The 19,319-nt window shown below is 42.6% G+C and overlaps 1 protein-coding gene across 10 annotated transcripts in view; it reads left to right on the forward strand.

The window, feature by feature from the left end:
- Positions 1 to 8,610: 8,610 nt before the first annotated feature.
- The window catches only part of WDR33 (WD repeat domain 33), a 96,305-nt gene continuing 85,596 nt past the window's right edge, over positions 8,611 to 19,319 (forward strand). For 7 of the 10 annotated variants that reach the window (XR_011428654.1, XR_011428656.1, XR_011428655.1 and 4 more), the window contains exon 1: positions 8,611 to 8,853. The gene's annotated coding sequence lies outside the window, so the exon portion shown is untranslated. The remainder of the gene's footprint in view (positions 8,854 to 19,319) is intronic. The other 3 variants (XM_023622640.2, XM_070242249.1, XM_070242250.1) reach the window with 1 other exon arrangement.

Genomic DNA, 19,319 nt, shown 5'->3' on the forward strand with positions numbered 1-19,319 from the left:
TGCCAGTTTCTAATTCTCAGTGAGCAGGGGTGGTTTTCAAAATAGTTAACCACCTACGGGCCATTGGCCTTAGTGCAGTCGGGCATTAACCCTCTAAGTGCCAGACCATGGTGAGGTTCTGGGGAGGTGGGGTGCGCAGAGGCTCCTTATGGAGGTATTTCAATATTTCAGTAACTGGTGTGGCCCTGGGGTACTTCCTGACTGAATCTCCCCTCTCTTTCTCTCTCTCCCACACACACACAGACGGGACTCCTAACTCCCAGGTCTATTTGCATTTGAAATCGAGGAGGAGGCGGGCAGACTGCCCTGAGCCCAGGCTTCTGTGGCCAGGCACTGTTGCAAGTTTTGTGTGTCTGTTGAAACTTCACCACAACCCTTGGGGAATTTTTACAAACACTCTAAGACAGGCTTTTAGGCTGTTTTGCTCTCTAATGCTCTGATAACCTTCTCAATGTCTGACCATTCATTCCTTCAACATTTCATTGAGTACTCACTAGATAGATAGGGATTTAAAAAGGAGAGCAGAGGGGACAGCCCGGTGGTGTAGTGGCTAAATTTGCGCACTCTCTGTGTTGGTGGCCCAGGTTTTGCAGGTTCGGATCCTGGTCACGGACCTAGCACCACAAGTCAGGCCACACTGTGGCGGCATCCCACATAAATTAGAGGAAGATTGGCCCTGATGTTAGCTCAGCGACGATCTTCCTTAAGCAAAAAGAGGAAGATTGGCAACAGATGTTAGCTCAGGGCCAATCTTCCTCACACTAAAATAAAATAAAAAGGATGGGGCCAGCCCCATGGCCAAGTGGTTAAGTTCCCATGCTCTGCTTCAGCGGCCCAGGGTTTCGCCAGTTATCAAGCCACACTGAGGCAGCGTCCCACATGCCACAACTGGAAGGACCCACAACTAAAAATACACAACTATGTACCAGGGGGCTTTGGGAAGAAAAAGGGAAAATAAAATCTTTAAAAAATAATAAAAAATAAAAATAAGAAGGAGAACAGAATGACCAGGTTCCCAAGGAGGGCTGGAAGCTCCATTCTAGTGGGGAGAGACAGACAAAACACACACACAACTAGGTAGGTTAGCCTGGGAACATATGCTGTAGTAGAAATGATCCTTGGGGATGGCCTCTTGGAGGAGATGCTATTTGAACTGCCGAGGATAGGAAAATCTAGAGGAAAAAGAGTTCCAGATCAGGAGAGAGGATGCTAAGTGAAAAGGCATAGGTGAGGCTAGGGGTGTGCATTCAGGGAAAACCAGCTGGAGTGTCTGCAGCTGCGTCAATCAGGGAGAAACGAGCAGGAGCTGAGACTGCTGAGGTAAGCAGACCTGGATTACAGAGCAAAGGGTTTGGATTTTATTTTATTATTTTAATTTATTTTTATTTTTTTAACGACTCCATTTCTTCCTTTTTCTCCCCAAAGTGCTCCTGGTACATAGTTGTATACTTTTAGCTGTGGGTCCCTCCAGCTGTGGCATATAGGACGCCGCCCCAGCATGGCCCAACGAGCCGCACCATGTCCGAGCCGCACCATGTCCGTGCCCGGGATCCAACCCGAGAAACCCTGGGCCGCCGAAGCGGAGTGTGCGAACTTAGCCACTCGCCCCCGCCCTCCCTGTTGGGATTGTATGCTCTGCACATTGGGAAACTGTTTGAAGGTTTTAAGTAAGGGAGAAATAAGATCTGATTTTTGTTTTAAACAGGTCATTCTAGCTGGAGTGTAGACAATGGATTGACGTTTGGTGGGAGGAGAAACTGAGATGAAAAAGGGAGGCGGGGAGAACAGTTAGGAGGAGATTGCAATCCCTCCAGCAAGTGTGGCGTGGGCTAGAGCAGGGTCAACAACTTTCTGTAAAGCGGAGAATAGTTCAGGCTGGAGGGCTTACATATGCTGTCACATCGTCTTTTTTACCACCTTAAAAATGTAGACCTATTCTTTCTTTTTTACTATTGAAGTTATGATAGTTTACAACCTTGTGAAATTTCAATTGTACGCTATTGTCAGTCATATTATAGGTGCACCACTTTACCCTTTGTGCCCACCCCCCGACTCCCCTTTCCCCTGGTAACCACTAATCTGTTCTCTTTGTCCATGTGTTTGTTTATCTTCCACGTATGAGTGGAGTCAGACAGACTTTGTCTTTCTCTGTCTGGCTTATTTCGCTTAACATAATACTCTCAAGGTCCATCCATGTTGTTGTGAATGGGACAATTTTATCCTTTTTTATGGCTGAGTAGTATTCCATCGTGTGTGTGTGTGTGTGTGTGTGTGTGTGTGTATGTGTGTGTATACACACCATATCTTCTTTTTTTTTTTGAGGAAGATCAGCCCTGAGCTAACTGCTGCCAATCCTCCTCTTTTTGCTGAGGAAGACTGGCCCTGAGCACACATCCATGCCCATCTTCCTCTACTTTATATGTGGGACGCCTGCTACAGCATGGCTTGCCAAGCGGTGCCATGTCTGCATCCGGGATCCAAACCAGCGAACCCCAGGCTGCCGAGGCGGAACATGTGCACTTAACTGCTGTGCCACTGGGCCAGCCCCCATATCTTCTTGATCCAGTCATCAGTCCATGAGCACTTAGGTTGCTTCCATGTCTTGGCTATTCTGAATAGTGCTGCAGTGAACATAGGGGTGCATGGGTCTCTTTGAATTGTTGATTTCAAGTCCTTTGGATAGATACCCAGTAGTGGGATAGCTGGGTCATATGGGATTTCTATGTCTAATTTTCTGAGGAATCTCCATACTGTTTTCCATAGTGGCTGCACCAGTTTGCATTCCCACCAGGAGTGCATGAGGGTTCCTTTCTCTCCACACCCTCCCAACATTTATTATTTTTTGTTTTGGTTATTTTAGCCATTCTAAAGGGTGTAAGGTGATATCTTAGTGTAGTTTTGATTTGCATTTCCCTGATGATCAGTGATGATGAGCATCTTTTCATGTGCCTATTGGCCATTCGTATCTCTTCTTTGGAGAAATGTCTGTTCACATCCCCTGCCCATTTTTTTCTTTCTTTTTTTTTTTTTTTTTGAGAAAAATCAGCCCTGAGCTAACATCTGCCACCAATCCTCCTCTTTTTGCTGAGGAAGACTGGCCCTGAGCTAACATCCGTGCCCATCTTCCTCTACTTTATATGTGGGACGCCTGCCACAACATGGCTTGACAAGTGGTGCATAGGTCTACACCCAAGATCTGAACCAGTGAACCCTGGGCCACTGAAGCAGAACATGTGAACTCAACTGCTGCACCACCAGGCTTGCCCCTGCTGCCCATTTTTTTAATCAGATTGTTTGATTTTTTGTTGTTGAGTTGTGTGAGTTCTTTATATATTATGGAGCTATTCTTTTTTTTTTTTTGGTTAGATTTATTGAGGTATAATTTACATACAATAAAATTCATGCTTTTTAGGTGTACAGTTCATTGAATTTTGACAAATGTGTACAGTCAAGTAACCATCACTACATTCAAGATACAGAATATTTCTATCACCCTAAAAAGTTCCCTTGAGGGGCTGGCCCAGTGGCTTAGTGGTTCAGTTCAATGTGCTCTGCTTCCGTGGCCCGGGTTCAGTTTCCGAACCTGGACCTACACCACTCATCAGCAACCATGCTATGGTGGTGATGCACATACAAAATAGAGGAAGATTGGCACAGATGTGAGCTCAGGGTGAGTCTTCCTCAGGAAAAAAAAAAAATATGTTAAAAAAAAAGTTCCCTGGAGCTCCTTTGTCATCAATTTGCTATCCCCACCTTTAGTTCCTGGCAACCACTGATCTATTTCCTGTCCCTACAGTTCTACCTTTTACAGACTATCATAAAAATGAAATTATATGGTATGTAGCCTTTCAAGTCTGGCTTCTATAGAGCTATTCTTAACTAGACTGCAGGCACATTCTGTCCATATCTGGACTAGAATGAGAGCAGTGGAAATGAGACGTGGTCAGATTTGCAATTTACTTTGAAGACTGAGCCATGTTGTGCCATTGTACTGTCAAAATTGATGGTAGTGGACCCACTTTAAAATGGAGTTGGAGCTGCCTTTCCAAAGAAACTGCCTTGCTGTCTGGAATCTTGGACTAGACCAAATCTTTGGACTGGGCTAAAATGACAATTGTTTTGCAAACAATTCTTTGAGACGTCAGCAGGAGAATGGACATCCTGATCACAAAGACTGAGGATTCTGGGCTTTTTGAACATAGAATCAATAGTCAACAAATGTTTAGCCAAGACTAGCTCTCTACCTTCAACTCCAGTTAAAATTCTTTGTAATGAACCTCCCTTCTTTGCTTTTGAAAGCCCCTGACTGTTACTCCCTAGCAGGACACTATTTGGGGTTTGACTTGAATCTGTGCCCCCTGAATTGCAATTCTTGAGACCCCAAATAAACTTTTTTGCTTGTCCCAAAGTTTATGCATCTTATTCATTGACATTACCAAGGAAGAAAGTGAAACTCAGAAAAATCAGTATAAAACAGTCAATAAGTTACAGAGGTGAGATGTAAACTCCAGGAAAGATTTGAAACCAAGACTATGTGACTAATGGGATTCCCAGTGATAGACAAGTATTTAGGACACAAATGGGATGAAGCTTTAATAGTGGCATTTGCATATGCCCAGAGCAAAGGGCAAACCCTGGGCTGGGGACTGAATTTGCCAAGAGCTCCTAAAATTCTCTAACAGGCATTGCAATGGAGGCAACGGAAGCCAACATTGGTTCACCGAGTGGCAGAACCAGGACTCTGACCCAGGCCTATTCACATGGGTCCGGTGTTATTTTTCTCCCCCAGCATGCTTTCAGGGCCAAACCTGTAGTTGTGTATGCAGTATTCTAGCTTGAATTTTTTCGTTTTTTCTTGAGGAAGATTAGCCCTGAGCTAACTGCTGCCAATCCTCCTCTTTTTGCTGAGGAAGACTAGCCCTGAGCTAACATCCGTGCCCATCTTCCTCTACTTTATATGTGGGATGCCTGCCACAGCATGGTTTGCCAAGCAGTGCCATGTCTGCACCTGGGACCTGAAGCGGTGAACCCCAGGCTGCCAAAGCGGAAGGTGCACACTTAACCGCTGTGCCAGTGGGCCCGCCCCTGAAAACTCTTAATTAGTTTCCTGAGTTCTGAAAAACAGAAAAGATTGATTTTGACAAATTTTTGCCAGTTTTTTGTTACTCTTATGGAGGAGAGTCTTTCTGGATGTCCTCACTGAGCATTTCTGCTGTTTTTGGCTGAAATCTTTTAAAGCAACTACCAGACATTATATAATTTAACCTACATATTCTTCAGAATGTAACTAACAGAAAAAGATTTTAAAAATTTAATCAAAGTATTGTTATGGGGCCAGCCCCTTGGTTGAGTGGTTAAAGTTCCACGCACTCTGCTTCAGTGGCCCAGGTTCACAGGTTCAGATCCGGGGCGCAGACCTACTCCACTCACCAGCCACGCTGTGGAGGCTTCCCACACACAAAGGAGAGGAAGACTGGCACAGATGTTAGCTCAGGGCTAATCTTCCTGAAACAAACAAAAAAAGAGGAGGATTGGCAATGGATGTTAGCTCAGGGCCAATCTCCGCCCCCCCGCCCCCGAATAAATAAAAACCATTGTTACAGGTAAAAAATTGAACAATTCTTTAATGCCATCTAATATCCACTCAGTCCATGTTCAAATGTCTCCATTTTCTCAAAAATTTCTCTTTCTTTTCCTTCCTTCCTTTTTCCTTCCTTCCCTCTTGTCAGTTTGTTCAATTCAAGATCCAAACAAGGGCTACACATTGCATTTGGCTATATGTCTCTTACGTTTCTAATCTACAATAGTTAATCTATAACAGTTCCCATGCTTCTATTATTATTATTATTTTTTGTGAGGAAGATTCCCCCTTAGCTAACATCTGTGCCAATCTTCCTCTATTTTATATATGGGGAGTCACAGCATGGCTGATGAGTGGTATAGGTCCGCATTTGGAATATGAACCCATGAACCTGGGCTGCCAAAGTGGAGTGCACCAAACTTAACCACTCGGCCACAGGGCCAGTCTCTCTATTTTTTAATAATATATTTTTTTGAAGACAATGGATCCCTTGTGTAGAATTCCATAGAATATAGAATATGGCTGTTTGCATACGTGTAGTCTATCTCCTGTCAATTAGAGAAACAATTTTCTTGGCAGGACCCATGATATCAGAGGTGTGAATAGCCTTTGCCTACGATCAGATTGACTCTCCAATTCAGCACATTTTAAGGATTGGGACACTTTAATATGCTGGAATGCCTTCCCTACCACTTGTTGCTATAATATAATGCCACCTGCTTGTCACTTTTCTGCGTTACCTTTAGAACCCAATTTAAGGGTGGACTCCTTCGGGTCGCCTTCCTGACCCCATTTCCAAAATCGGCCCATGAGAATCCTGCCTTGCATCCTGGCTTTCTTTCAGTGCTCCTGCCATCCTATCCTACACTTACCACATGGAACTGGAATTGTCTATCTCTTGGACTGCAAGGGACTCTTTGAGATCTGGTTTATTCTGTGCCCAGAAGTTAAGAAGAAATGCAGGACAGTAACTATTTGTTGCATGAATAAGTGGTTTGTAGATTGAATTATGGGTTCTTCCATACCACCGGTCTCTCTCTTCCCACTCCCACCTCCACCATATTCTTTTAGGAGATACACATACACACATATCCTAGTGTTAAAAACAAGACAACAGGCCCCATGGAGTTACTTATGCTAAACTCCACATCATTAAACTGAGACAATTTACAGTTTCAGCTTTCCCAGAAATAGAATCTTAAACCAGTCAATCAGGAATCACCTAATCAGGACAATTTAGGAATCTGCCATCCCCCAAAGGAAGTGACTTTGCCATAACCAATCTGCTTTTTTTTGGTCTAGCATAACTTCCTTTTTCTGCTTCTGCCTATAAAAATCTTTCATTTTGTACAGCTCCTCAGAGCTCCTTTCTATCTGCTAGATCGGATGCTGCCCGATTCACGAATCATTGTATAAAGCCAATAAGGACTTTAAAATTTACTCAGTTGAATTGTTTTTAACACCAGCATAGAATAAAATTCTTGCTTTCCCAAATTTTGTTGCTTCCAAGTTTATAATAATCCCTGCCTCCCTGGAATTGAGGAAATGAAGACTAAAGTCTTGATATTGGGGGAGGTGTGGGGTTTTGATATTTATTAATAACACCTAGTGGCTTCCAAGTCTAGCCCAACAAATGGAAAAATGGAAGGAGAAAGAATCCCCAAATGATGTGTGACGTTAAGTAATCGACAGGAAATCATATATTGTAATTGGTAACAAAGAGAGACATATTTAATAATAACTTTAACAGTGTCAGTGACCTGTTACTGCTTTAAAAAAAATGGACCCTTTTCCCCTTAGTGATTACAAAAGCAAAACATACGTATTTGCAGAAAATGGTCATCTTTAATTTCACCATTTTATTTCCTTAGCTATTTCTCATTACATATACATATTTACAGTTGTTCATATTCATTTTCCACTAAAATTAGATCATAAGCATTTCTGATGTCATCATAAAAACTTTGTGTAGATAATGTCTGCATAATATTCTGTTGTATGGATGTGCCATTATTTATCCATTCTCCACTGTTGGACATTGAAGTTACTTCCATTTTTTTGGAAATGAAAATGGAAGGTCCTCCTCAATCAGAGATTTGTACGAAATTCTTTTTCACATTTCTGAGGCTATCCTTAGGGTAGATTCTTACAAGAGGGATTAGTGTCAAAAGTAATAAATATTTTGAAGATTCTTGATTCATATTGCCAAATTACTTTCCAACAGTTAAAAGACAACTTCCTTGTTTTGAAGTTGTATTCTGAACTCCATATAAATGGAATCATCCAATGTCCTCTTTTGTGCTTTATTTAACAATGTCTTTGATACTCATCCAGGTTCTTGAATTTATCAGTAATTTCCTGTTGCTGTGTTCACTGCATGACACCCCTCACCCATACAACTATTGACAGACGTTTGGGCTACGCGTGTTTGGTTATTACGAATAAAGCTGCTATAAACACTCCTGCACAGGTCTTCGTCGCACGTGTGCACTCATTCCTCTTGGAGGGGAATCGCTGGGTCGCAGGGTGAGGATGCACGTAGCGTTTAGTATACACTGTGAAACCGTTTTCCAAAGTGGTTGTACCACGGGTCTCAGCTTTCTATCTTGGTCTCTTGGCTCTAAGTGAGGAAAGGAGATAACCTCCAATTGCATCGGGTAATGAGTAAACTCTAATTGCGTGGTTGACTCAGCTAGGTGCTTCCCTTTAAATTCTCAGAATACTGTCAGGAGGGAGCCCCATCTCAGGACCGTCGAGTCCCGTCCACACCTTGACTCTCGGTGACCTGGCCACACAACCCGCTGTAACTGCCGCACTGCCGCGAAACAAACTTCTTATTCAAATTTTAGAAAACGGGCTGTTTTTGAGAGCCCCAAGGTTAGTTCACAATGTGAAGAGAGTCATGACAGCGGAACGCGCTCGCCTGGTTCCTCTGCCCCGAGCAGCCCAGCCCTGCGCTCAGCGGGAACAAAGGAGGTGCCCGGCTCCGCCGCGTGGGGATCTGGCCAGGCCCCGCCTCTCACCTAGGCACATGCGCAGATTGAGCCCGACGCAACCGGCGGCCCAGGCGCGCTTAACGTAGTACCCCACGCTAGTGCGTGATGACGCAAGGGCGTGCGCTCGGTGGCTCACAGAGGAAGATGGCGCCTGCTCCTTTGGAGGAGAGGGATTGAGAGAGGCGGAGGGAGGAGGCCAGACGGGAGAGACGTCTCCGACAGTGAAGACGAACGCTTCGCTCCCCATTCATTAGGAGCTCTGCTCGGCGCCGAAGGGTGAGTGTGGCGGCGGCACGGGACCGCTGGCCTGCAGCAGGCGGCGGCGCTCTCCGCCATTTTCAAGTTCGGCCGTTGCGTGCTTTGGGGGCCTGGAGGGGCGCCTGGGGCCGGGTCGGAAGAGCAGAGGGGATCGACGTCGGCCGGGCTCTCGGAGGCAGCTCCGAGCCTTGGGCGCGGGGCTGGCGGCCTGAGGCAGGCCAGGACAGGAGGGCATGGTAGGACTGAGGCCCCGACTTGGGACCGGTGGCGACAAGAAGACGTAGGTAGGGAAGCCACGGGTAAGACGTGAAGTTTGGAGCGGGGAAGCGCGTTCGGCTGAGATCTGGGGCGGGAGTGGAGGAGGTTGGGCCGAGAGTGGAATGGAGTGTGGCTTCGAGTGGTTGGTTGAGGGGGTCACGGGAAGTTAATGCGAAACCTGTAAGACTGCGGAAGATTTAGCCTCGCTCTTATCGTGGCATGAAATCGGTGTTTGTAACAGAACTAAGTCCCCAGCTTGACAGGCAAAAGACCCTGCTCCTTTGGAATAGTTACATTTCTATTTTGTTTGTTTTAGATCATGCTCCCTGTCGCTGTCCCTTTAGTAACTCCCTCCACATCTCCGATTTTAAGTTGCCTTTCGGCGACTAGATGTTTAGCATCTTAGAAAGCATCCTTGTTTTTTTCTTTTAAGAAAATAAAATAAATGTTGATATTTGGTTGTAACCCTTGTGGTTAGTGGCCCTTCAGAAGAAAGGAGAAGGAGGCGAATCGATAGGGAATTCCATCATTGGATCTAAGTCAAATCAGAAAAGTACGGGTTACATGTGGAAAGCCTGTCAGTGTTTTTAAATAATTTCTACACGGATGACATTAAGTTGACTGTTCAGGAACTTTGGAAGACGTAAGAGTATGAACCAAAAGCCTGTTTTGAGAGGAATCCCTCTTGGGAGCGCTGAGTTGACTCTTAAGTACACTCTGGAGATCTCGCGCACGCAGTGGTGGTTGCCTGTGCACGTGATGCAGTGGTGGATCTCTTTAATTCAAACAAAACTTTTAGCGGCTGTTAGTTAAAAGGAAACATGTTAATTGTTCCCTTGGCATTTTTCTTTTCCTAACCTTAATTGCATTTGACACCCATCTTTTATTACCATAAGATACTTTCGTACTTTTTAGTTAGTCCCCTTGCCTGGAAGAAGGTAGAATAATGTATCGATTAGAGTTTGTTTCAGGCTTGAAGTTCCGTTTTTAGTCTCTTTTCCAGACATTTACAGAAAAATGTTATCTTTTTGTACTTGTGGGAAGAATTTTGGTAAACTAGGCCTTACATATTAGCTTTAGGAAAAGATAAATCCTTATCTGTGAAGTTGTAGCTTAACTTTCATTCTTTGCTTGGTGAAAAATATTAAACGAACAGATTTTGCCGTCAGTTTTACCTTGACCTAGGGCTTTAATTACACTTTTACTAACCACTTAAGGTGCTTATTCAGAGCTCTCTTTGTGAAGTAATAACTTCATATGCTTTTCACATTACTTTGCGAAAAACATGTTCTTTGATTATTGCCAAAGTTCAAACTTTCATATGTCAGAATAAGAAAGTAAGGTTACAGTAAAGCTTTATAACTATGACAAATATACCGACAAAGATATTAGTGAAAGTTTTTCATTTATGAATTTATGTAATCCTTTGGAGGTTGCTTAGCAAGAAATTAAGACTTTACAAGTGTTTTTAGATGAAGTAATATTAATTAGTTGGAGCCTGCAGATTAGAAATCTTCATTATCAAAGTATATTTAATTAAATGCCATATACTTAGTTGTTTAAGCATTCCAGATTTGTTGTTTAAAATACCACATTGTCCTAGTTTTCTGCCAAACATTATTCCCGGATTTTATTTGTCTTTAAACTTTCTCTTGTTTGTAAGAGCTGTTAAGTCTGTTTTTTTTTTTGAATGGTGAAAGTTTGCTTTGTTGCTGTAATATGTTGTGTGACAAGTAAGTCGCTTGACCATAGTTTTAATACTTAAAATATTTTGTCTTTTGTTTTTGGCAGTGATAGAGGTTCAAAAGTTTTCTACTTGAACATACTTTTTTTTCCTGCTTTTTCTCCCCAAATCCCCCCAGTACATAGTTGTATATTCTTTTTTTTTTTTCCTGAGGAAGATTAGCCCTGAGCTAACCTAACATCTGCTGCCAGTCCTCCTCTTTTTGCTGAGGAAGACTGGCCCTGAGTTCACATCCGAGCCCATCTTCCTGCACTTTATATGAGGGACGCCTGCCACAGCATGGCTTTTGCCAAGCAGTGCCATGTCTGCACCCAGGATCCGAATCAGTGAACCCCGGTCTGCCAAAGCAGAACGTGCAAACTTAACCGCTGTGCCATGGGGCTGGTCCCTAGGTGTATATTCTTAGTTGTGGCTCCTTTTAGTTGTGGCATGTGGGACGCTGCCTCACCATGGCCTGACGAGTGGTGCGATGTCTGCACCCAGGGTCCAAACTGGCGAAACCCTGGGCCCCCGTAGCGGAGTGCACCAACTTAACCACTTGGCCCGGAGCCGGTCCCTACTTGAACATACTTTCTTTCTTTTTTAAAAGATTTTATTTTTTTCATTTTTCTCCCCAAAGACCCCCGGTACATAGTTGTATGTTCTTCGTTGTGGGTCCTTCTAGTTGTGGCATGTGGGACACTGCCTCAGCGTGGTGTGATGAGCAGTGCAATGTCCGCGCCCAGGATTCGAACCAACGAAACACTGGGCCGCCTGCAGCGGAGCGTGCGAACCTAACCACTTGGCCACGGAGCCAGCCCCTCTTTTTTTTTTTAAAGGTTTTATCTTTTTCCTTTTTCTCCCCAAAGCCCGCCAGTACATAGTTGTATATTCTTCGTTGTGGGTCCTTCTAGTTGTGGCATGTGGGATGCTGCCTCAGCGTGGTTTGATGAGCAGTGCCATGTCCGTGCCCAGGATTGGAACCAACGAAACGCTGGGCCGCCTGCAGCGGAGCGTGCGAACTTGGCCACGGGGCCAGCCCCACTTTCTTTTTTTTTTTTTGAGGAAGATTAACCCTGAGCTAACTGCTGCCAATCCTCCTCTTTTTGCTGAGGAAGCCTGGCCCTGAGCTAACATCTGTGCTCATCTTCCTGCACTTTATATGTGGGACGCCTGCCACAGCATGGCCTTCTGAGTGGTGCCATGTCCACACCCGGTATCCAAACTGGCGAACCCCAGGCGCTGAAGTGGAACGTGTGCACTTAACCGCTGCACCACCCGGCCGGCCCCTGAACTTAGTTTCTTGGTAACATTTCTCTCCCCCTTGTAAAGAATTTACACTAATCGTAGACACAGGGGCTCGTAAGAATATTGGAAAATCTTATCCACATTACTCTCATTCTTTCTGGCCCTTGAACATTTTAGTATTTTCTGGTGGAGAGATTGACTTTGTAATATTTGTGTTGTACCTTATATTCATAATTTGAGTGCTTATGAATTCCCAGAGCTGAGTAGTATTGGAAGGGTGTGGATTACAGTAGCAGACAGACCTGGGATTAAATGCCAGGCTCACTGCTAATTAGCTTTTTTTATATTGGGTCAGTTAATAAAACTCTCTGAACTTCAGTTTCCTTTTTAATAACAATGTTAATTATAATACTTATCTCAAAGGTGAAAGAAAGTGTCTAATACGTAGTAAGCGTTCAGTAAATTTTGGCATTTTTCTTTCTGTGACTTGAATTTAATTGGTAAAGTCATTTTTGTGTTTTTTTAATTGAGGTATAATTGACATATAATAGTTTCAGGTGTGCAGCCTATTGATTTGGTAACTGTATGTTCATGTATTGCAAAATGATCACCACAGTAGGTCTAGTTAATATCTGTTATGGTACATAGTTACAAAATGTTTTTTTCTTGTGATGAGAACTTTAAGATGTACTCTCTTAGCAAGTTCAGATAGGCTGTACAGTATTACTAACTATAGTCACCATGCTGTACTTTACATCCAGTGACTTATTTATTCTATAACTGGATGTTGGTACCTTTTGACCTCCTTCACCCATTTTGCCTACTCCCACACCCTGATTTTCAGTTTTTAAAGATTATTCAAATATCCTTGTTGAAAATTTACTGACAGTTTCATTCCTCTGGTAAGTTCTTACTCCCTTCTCTGTGTTATTAAAGCATTTTGTATATATCTCTACTTAATGTATTTTGATTGTGTATCTGTCTTCACTACTTTGTCAGCTCTTTGAAGGCAGATGCTGTAGTACCTTATGTTTTTGTATTCATAAAACCTAAACATTATAAACATTAAGAAGTGTAGGGAATTTTCTACAAAAATTCTCCTCATGGCTCTACTGGGATCTGTATTTCATGCAGACCTGGTTTATTTCTGCTCTTTGGCCTTTACTTATGAACTCTTTGCCTGTCTCCTTTTCTTTTTTTCTTTTGTGGTGAGGATGATTGGCCCTGAGCTAACATCTTTTGCCAAGCTTCCTCTTTTTTTCTTTGTTTTTTCCTCCCCAAAGCCCCAATACATAGTTGTGTATCCCAGTTATATGTCCTTCTAGTTCTTCTCTGTGAGGTGCTGCCACAGCATGGCTTGATGAGTGGTGTGTAGGTCCGTGCTCAGGATCCAAACCCGTGAACCCGAAGTTGCTGTAGTGTAGCATGTGAGCTTAACCATTATGCCACCGGGCTGGCCTCGCCTGTTTCCTTTTCATATCCCGTCTATTCTTCAAAATCCAGCTAAATCTCATTCCATTAATGAGGTCTTCAGTGACTTCTCATCTGTTTATAACTAGTTTCTCCAGTTACCTTAGGATCTGTGTGACTGCCTTCTATTACTTTGTGTCCTTTGGAACCTGGTACTGTGCCTTACTCATTTTGAGCAGGTCCTTGGGTAGAATGATAAATGCAAAACTGGGGTTTAGGCCCTTTGTTATAGGCACTTGCTCTATTTACTGTTCCACTTAGTAAGGTGCTTTTAAGGAGCAATTTCCCTTCTTTTGTACGTGGGATATTCTGGTAACTTTTTTTCCATCTTTATATGTTATGAGAAATTGCGAACATCCAGAAAGTTGAAAGAATAATTCAATGAACACCCGATACCTTCCATTTAGATTTGTCTGTTACTAACACTGAACTGTTTTGCTTTAGCTCTCTGTACCTCCCCCTCAACAATCAATTGAAATTAAATTGCGGCCCTCATGCTGTTTGTATGCCCTAATTACCCCAGGATGCATCTCTTTAAAGTAATGTCATTTTCTTACACTTTATACATTTTTATTTCAAACTAGGCTCCAGCTTAGACCATATAAAAACACAATACCATTAATTATGCCTAAGGCAATAAGCATTAAGTCTCTGGCATCGACTTTTTAAAGAATGTTCCATATTTGTAATTTTCTGATTGAACGCTTAAAACGTCATTTAAGGGGCTGGCCCCATGGCTAAGTGGTTAAGTTCGTGTGCTCCGCAGCAGGCGGCCCAGTGTTTCGTTGGTTCAAATCCTGGGCGTGGACATGGCACTGCTCATCACACCACGCTGAGGCAGCGTCCCACATGCCACAACTAGAAGGACCCACAACGAAGAATATACAACTATGTACCGGGGGTCTTTGGGGAGAAAAAAGGAAAAAAGTAAAATCTTTAAAAAACGAACAAACGAAAAAAACATCATTTAACTTGTTTCTCTATTCCTTTTATTTCCTATAAATTGGAACTAAGATTTAGAGAGGTTTGATTAAATTTGGGTCAAATATTTTTGGCAAAAATACTTCATAGGTGATGATATGTAATTTACATTGAATTACATCAGGAAGGACGGAATGTCTGGTTCTCCTGGTGCCGATCCATTAATGTGGTGGAGACTGCCAGATGTTAGTTTGCCTCATTGTTTTCAGTGCTAAGTTTACTTGGTTTGTGTGGTGTCCACCAAATTTCTTCGTTGAAAAGGTACATTTTCCGCTTACACCTAATGGTTGGTGATTGTTGGCCTAGTCTTTTATTTCATTGGGGTTTTCTAACTCTCTTTACGTTTATTAGCTGTTTTCTGTAAAAAAAGCTTCCCCCCTTTCATGTTTTAAACTCCTAAATTTTGAAATAAATACAGACGTACAGAAGAGCTGGGATAAAGGTGCAAACAACTCCCGTATGCTTTTCATCCGTCTTCACCAGTGGTTAGCATTTTGTCCCATTTGCCTTCCCTCCTTCCCTCATCCCTTCCTTTCTGCTCATCCCGTGTATTTTCCTGAACCATCCAGAGTCTTTCGGAGACATCATGGATCTTTTCCCCGTAGAGCACCATTCTCTCAAATACCCGCAATATTAAATTCAAATTTCATATTTAGATTTCTCCAGTTGTCCCAATAACATCCCTCATAGAATTTTATTTTTTCTCTAATCCGTGATCCAGTCTAAAGTAGAACATTGTGTTTAATTGTCGTATCTCTTTAGTCTTTAATCGGGACCAGTTCTTTGTCCTTTTTTTCTTTCATAACTGACATTTTTTGAGTATAGGCCACTCGTTTTGTTTTATCTTTTGGAATATTACTAAATACTCAGTGGATTTTTGTTTTTTTAATATGTTAGCCAATTATAGTCATCATTATTATTAGTATTTTTTTGCTTTTTCTCCGCAAATCCCCCCAGTACATAGTTGTACATTTTAGTTGTGGCATGTGGGACGCCGCCTCGACATGGCTTGACGAGCGGTGCCATGTCTGCGCCCAGGATCCGAACTGGCAAAACCCTGGGCCGCCAAAGTGGAGCGCATGAACTTAACTACTTGGCCACAGGGCTGGCCCCTGTTTCTGATGCTTAAATTGCCCCAAATTTGGCCATTGTGAGCCTCTTCTTGAGCTGGCTCTCATGTCCTTTTTGGGTGAGCCTCTGTTAATCTTTGAGGACATTCTTGGTTTTTGACAAAACAAAACCTGGGTCCTTCTTGTATTTTCCTTTCTTGTTTTTTTTAATTTATTTTTTATTTTTATTTAGTTTTTTCTTTTGAGGAACATTAGCCCCGAGCTGGCATCTACTGCCACTCCTCCTCTTTTTGCTGAGGAAGAGTGGCCCTGAGCTCACAGCCGTCCCCATCTTCCTCTACTTTATGTGTGGGATGCCTGCCACGGCATGGCCTGCCAAGCAGTGCCGTGTCCGCACCCGGGATCTGAACTGGTGTACCCTGTGCTGCAGAAGTGGAACCTGCATGCTTAACTGCTGCGCCACCGGGCCAACCCCAGTTTGCTTGTTTTGATGATCAAGTTTGACTTTTTGTTTGTGTTGATTATTAGGGTATCCTTTTTTCTTCTTGATTTAATTTTTAATATGTTAAATATTTACATGGTTTAAAATTTAATACTATATTGAAAGAGTATTTAAGTATTGCTTCTCTCTCTAAGCTCTTCACTTCCGTTCTCACTCACCCAATTGTGTGTGTGTGTGTGTGTGTGTGTGTGTGTGGATGTATTCTTATTTTCCTTTTCTTACAAAAATGGCATACTGTACAAACTTGTGACCTTTGTTTTTTGTCTTTTTTTTAAAAATTTTTTAATTTTTTCCCTTTTTCTCCCCAAAGCCCCCCGGTACATAGTTGTATATTCTTAGTTGTGGGTCCTTCTAGTTGTGCCATGTGGGACGCCGCCTCAGCGTGGTTTGATGAGCAGTACCATGTCCGCACCCAGTATTTGAACCAACGAAACACTGGGCCACCTGCAGTGGAGCGCAGGAACTTAACCACTCGGCCACGGGGCCAGCCCCTGACCTTTGTTTTTTATTTATTTTATTTATTTACTTTTTTTTTTGAGGAAGACTAGCCCTGAGCTAACTACTGCCAATCCTCCTCTTTTTGCTGAGGAAGACTGGCCCTAAACTAACATCCGTGCCCATCTTCCTCTACTTTATACGTGGGACGCCTTCCACAGCATGGCTTTTGCCAGGCGGTGCCATGTCCGCACCTGGGATCTGAACCGGCCAACCCCGCGCCGCTGAGAAGCGGAAGGTGCGCACTTAACCGCTGTGCCACCACGCCAGCCCCCTGTTTATTTACTTTTTTATTGAAGTATGGTTGACATAACCTTGCTTTTTTTATTGTGGTAAAAAATTTGCCATCTTAACCACCTTTCAGTGTACAGTTCAATGGTGTTAAGTATATTTATATTTTTGTGCCACAGATCTGAGAACTTTTTTCATCTTGTAAAACTGAAACTCGATACTCACTGGGCAGCAACTCTTATTTCCTCCTCCTCTCAGCCCCTGGCAGTCACGATTCTACTTTATGTTTCTGCATTTGACTGCCTTAGATACCTCATATGATTGGAATCATGCAATATTTGTGTTTTTGTGACTGGCTTGTTTCACTTAGCGTAGTGTCTTCAAAGTTCATCCACGTTGTAGCGTGTGACAGAATTCCTTCCTTTTTACAGCTGAATAATATTCCATTGTGTGTATGTACCACATCTTGTTAATTCATTCATCTGTGGATCGATATTTGATTTCTTCCACCTCTTGGCTATTGTGAATAGTGCAGCTATGAACATGGGTGTGCAGATATTTCTGCGAGACCCAGCTTTCAGTTCTTTTGGGTATACACTCAGAAGTAGGATTGCTGGATCCTATGGTAGTTCTCTTTTTAAGTTTTTGAGGTATCTCTATCCTGTTTTCCATAGTGATTGCACCATTTTACAATCCTATTAACAGTGCAGAAGGGTTCCAGTTTCTCCATATCTTCACCAACACTTCTTTCCTGTTTTTTGCTAGTAGCCATTATCATGGGTATGAAGTGATAGATATCTTGCTACAGTTTCAGTTTGCACTTCTGTGATGATTAGTGATGTTGAGCATCTTTTCATATGCTGCTTGGCCATTTGTATATCATTTTTGGAGAAATATCTATTCACGTCCTTTGCCCAAATTTTAATTGGGTTATTTGATATTTTTGTTGTTGAGTTGTAAGAGTTTATATATTTATATATTCTGGATATTAACCCCTTTTCAGGATATTAACCCCTTTTCAGATCTGTGATTTGCAAAGATTTTCTCCCATTCTGTAGGTTGCCTTTTCACTGTGTTGATTGTGTCCTTTGCTGCACAAAAGTTCTTAAGGTTGATGTAGTCCCATTTGTGTGATCCTTGTTTTTTTCCCCACCTAACAATATATCCAAGAAATCATTCCATATCAATTCAGAGCCCCACCCGCACCCCACGATAATGTGATTTATAATGAGAAATATATATTTGGTCTTGATTCAGTTTCTACCATGGAGCTCTTAAAACCCTTAGACTTTCCTAAGTGATTAGAGTGATAAAGGTGGCTTGGTATTCATAACAAACCCCTTCCACCTACGCCGGAATTTATGTTAATGAGGTGACTCTTGGAAAGCACTTAAGGGTGGGGGCTGGTTTCCAGGGAAACCAGCCTGTGATTAGGGAGTTAGAACTTTCAGTCACATGCCCTTGACCTCAGGGAGAAGAGAGGGGCTGGAGGTTGTTCGACTCAATTGCCAATGGCCAATGATTTAATAAATCGTGCCCAAGTAATGAAGCCTCCATAAAAACCCAAAAGGACAAGGTTTGGAGAGCTTCTAGGTTGGTGACCTTGTGAAGATTTAGGGTAGAGTGGCGGGCTCAGAAAACACGGAAGCTCTGAGCCCCTTCCTGTGTACCTTGCTCTATGCATCTCTTCCATCTGGTTGTTCTTGAATTTTCTTTGGTAATAAGCCAATAATCTAGTAAATAAAATATTTGAGTTTTTTCCACTATTTGGTTATTATGAATAATGCTGCTATAAACATTCGTATACAAGTTTTTGTGTGGACATAATGCTGTCAGTTCTCTTGGGGATATACCTAGGAGTGGAATTGCTGGGTATTACGGTAATTCTATGTTTAGGATTTAGGAAATTCCAAACAGTTTTCCCGAAAGGCCACACTAGTTTAGATTCGCATCGGCAGTGTATGAGGGTTCCAATTTCTCCACATCCTCACCAATACTTGTTATTGTCCCTCTTTTTGATTACAGTCACCCCATTGGATATGAAGTATTACCTCATTGTGGTTTTGATTTGCATTTTCCTTCAGCTGAGGAACATTAGCCCTGAGCTACCGTCTTTGCCAGTCTTCCTCTATTTTGTATGTGGGTTGCTGCCACAGCATGGCCACTGATGAGTGGTGTAGGTCAGTGCCTGGGAACCAAACCTGGGCCACTGAAGCAAAGCATGCCAAACTTATCCACTAGGCCACGGGACTAGCCCTGGGTTGTCCTTCTTTTGAGTTTTAAGAGTTCTTTATGTATTCTAAATGCAAGTCCTTTATCAGATACATGATTTGCAGAAATTTTCTCTCATTCTGTGGATTGTCTTTTCACTTTCTTGGTGGTATTATTAAAGCACAAAAGTTTCTAATTTTGATGATACCCACTTTATCCATTTTTTCTTTTGTTGACTGTGCTTTTGGTCTCATATCTTAAGAAGGTCACATATATGTCTATTTACTGTATTTAA

This window comes from Equus caballus, chromosome 18 (assembly GCF_041296265.1).
Source record: "Equus caballus isolate H_3958 breed thoroughbred chromosome 18, TB-T2T, whole genome shotgun sequence".
In the NCBI taxonomy this organism is placed as follows: Eukaryota; Metazoa; Chordata; class Mammalia; order Perissodactyla; family Equidae; genus Equus; species Equus caballus.